The sequence below is a fragment of the Pipistrellus hanaki genome (genome assembly GCF_964339955.1).
Source record: "Pipistrellus hanaki genome assembly, chromosome: 10".
Lineage (NCBI taxonomy): Eukaryota > Metazoa > Chordata > Mammalia > Chiroptera > Vespertilionidae > Pipistrellus > Pipistrellus hanaki.
In genome coordinates this window covers 73,354,302-73,357,451 of record NC_140512.1, presented here as the reverse complement: position 1 = coordinate 73,357,451, position 3,150 = coordinate 73,354,302, and positions in this window count along the sequence as shown.

Below are 3,150 nucleotides of genomic sequence, written 5' to 3'. Positions count from 1 at the left end.
TTTGCTGGAGGGGCCCAGCACCCACTATCCCAAGCCCTGCCCACCTCGGCCTGGGCCTCACTCCTGCTTGCTCACTTACCACTTGCGTCGAGATCAGCCAGAGGGGAGAGTATTGAGTCATTTCCTGCCTTTTCTGAGCACCCACTCAGCCCTGGACATCGTCTGCCTTTCTAGATCCCTGGGATGAGGGGGCATACAAAGCCCAGGAACCTCATGGCCCAGCTTCTCCTTTTACTCTTCTTGTCATCAGCCCACTATGCGCCCAGCTGTTACCACAACCTCAGGAAGCTGCCACGTTAGCACATTGTCTGTAAGAGCCCTGGCTGGTGGGCAGAGCATCAGCCTATATACCAAAGGGTTTCAGGTTTGCTTCCCGGTCAAGGGCATGTACCTGGGTTGCAGGTTTGACCCCTGTCCCTGATTGGGACGTGTGTGGGAGGCAACCAGTTGATCTCTGTCTGTGTTTTGTCTGTCTCCTCACTCCCTTCCACTCTCTCTAAAGACCAATGGGAAAAATAGCCTCTGGTGAGGATGAGAGGATGAAAAGCATTTTGTTAATTGTCTGTTATTGGCTTCAATAAGTGCTTGGGGAGAAGGCTTTCATGCTGGTCAAGCCCTCGCTGGTCAACACTGACAGCTCAGCTCGGGAAGTGGGATCCTGAGAGGAGCTCGTGGGCCTGGACCACTGTGATCACTGAACCAGGCTGCCACATGGGAGAGAGTGAAGCTGGCTGAGATGGAGAAATGCCACTCAGGACACGCAGCCATTTCCTTCACTGTAAGTTCCCACATCGCTGTAGGATCGGTGCTGTCCGCAGCTCTGGGAACGGGGACCGCCCAACCTGCCTGTGCCCACCCATGCCCGCCTGCTTTCAAAGAGAAGAGAGTTTTGGAGGTTCTTCCCCAACCACTTTTGCTGATGCCACTGAGCGATGTTCCTTACAACAGCACATTTTAAACCACACACAGGACTAGTGAGCCTCAAACACACGCCTATTTCCACCAGAAGAAAAATTAAATTCACAATGCTCAGCACTCCCACCAGCTTGTACACCGACAGCTGCAATAACTGACGCGCACCAGACAGGGCGTGGTCTCCAGCATGTGGTGACGGCTGACATGCCACCCAGCTTCTCAGTGTTACCGATGAATCTGAACACCCTGCAGCTTGTGCTGGCCATTTCTTCCTCAGACACAGGAGCAGTCCTGTCCTCACAGAGGTGGAGTTTGTGTGGAGCCTTGTTCCTCTGAATTCATGTGTACCGTTCCAGTGTTTTGCCCTCATGTGACATTTTGTGCTGCACAATCTTTTATTGATCAGTTATTGGATACAAATTGAAATTAATATTTCCCCAAAATTTTTCTGGTGCAATATGGTTCTAGGTATTAAAGAATGTCTTCTGGCCCTGGCCGGTTTGGCTCAGTGGCTAGAGCGTCTGCCTGCAGTCAAGGGCACACACCTCGAGTACAAGTTCCACCTCGGTTGCAGGCTCCTCGCTGGCCTGTGCATGGTCAGGGCTCGTGCAGGAGGCAACCAACCAATATGTTTCTCTCACATCGATGTTTCTCTCAGTCTTTCCCTATCCCTTCCATTCTCTCTAAAAATCAATGAAAAAATATCCTCAGGTGAGGATTAACAAAAAAAAGAGTGTCTTCTAGATTGAGTTATGATTACAATTATTAGTAGTACATAATGGATCAGAACATAATCATCAAACTGAAGTTTTTAAATGAAATTGCCTCCATTAATGAGATTAATGACTTCCTCCACCATCAGCCCACTTGCCTTCTGCTGAGCATTCCTATCACTAGAATGTGGCAAAGGCTTCTTCAAATGTGCAAGTAACTCATGAAGCAGCAGTGTCCTTTAAGAGCAGAGCATAAACCAACATTTTATGAGTGGAACTCTATTGCCCAAAATGAGGCCATCTATTATGGAAAGATTGTTTCTAGAGTAAAGAGCCAGCTGCTACTGAGGTGTCAACCAGGGTCTCATCTGAAAGAGGATTGGGGGGAGAGTGCGGCTCTATGCTCAGGGTGTGTAGGGCTCAGCGCCTTGGTTGAAGGCTGCTGGCAGTTCCCAGCTGGTTGCTGACTGAGGCCACTCCTGAATCCTTGCCACATGCTGCATCACAGCCACAGGAAGTTCGTGGCAAGAACGTGGCAGTCTTGTATGATGCGGACAGGAATCCGTAGGTCCTCAGCTTCCCAGGACTCTGCTGGTTAGAAGCAAGAGGGAAAGGCAAGGAGGCTAAGAAATATGGGACTTGTTTTTGCTTCAGATATTTAAATCCACTGGGACTCTGTTCTGTTCACACAAAATGGAGCAGCTCACCCCACACATCTCTTCCCTTTCCATTTTGTTGATATGAATGCTCTCAACCCTCCTTTTCACCCGTTAGCCTTTGGTTTAGAAGTAGAGAACTGTGGAACATTAATATATCACCTAGTTTTGCATCTCCCACAAAAGGTAACTGAATGCTTTATGATGTATTAGATTATCTGAAGAACAAGGCTCCAGAGAGATCCGTTTGGAAAGCAGGCTAAGAGCCTCACACTGGGTCCTCTCAGAACTTCTAACAGGACAATGACTGTCAGACTCTCCAAAGGCGCGCAGTGGGCATGGTGTTGCTGCTGCTGCTGTTGCTACTCCTAACTGGAAGATATTCTTCCATGGCTTTTCAGAGATAATGGATGGGAGGGAGAAGAAAGAGAGAGAGAGAGAGAGAGAGAGAGAGAGAGAGAGAGAGAGAGAGAGAGAGAGAGAAACTGGGCATGGGGGGGCAATGGTAAGATATGTACACATATACCTTAATAAAAAAATGAAAAAAATATTAAAATTGTTACCTTTTCATTTTACTTTTCTAATGTAGCTACTACCCTGTTTCCGAAAATAAGACAGTGTCTTATATTAATTTTTTCTCCCAAAGTTGTGCTAGGTCTTATTTTCAGGGGATGTCTTATCTTTCCATGCTCTAGGTCTTATTTTCGGAGGATGTCTTATTTTTGGGGAAACACGGAAGAAAATTTTAAACTCCATATGTAGCTCATACAGGGAGCACATTCTATTTAAATGTATGACTCTGCTCTAGAGTCTGTGCATACACTTTTCTAGAGTGTGGGTTTGGAGAAACTCATTTGTACCAGAAA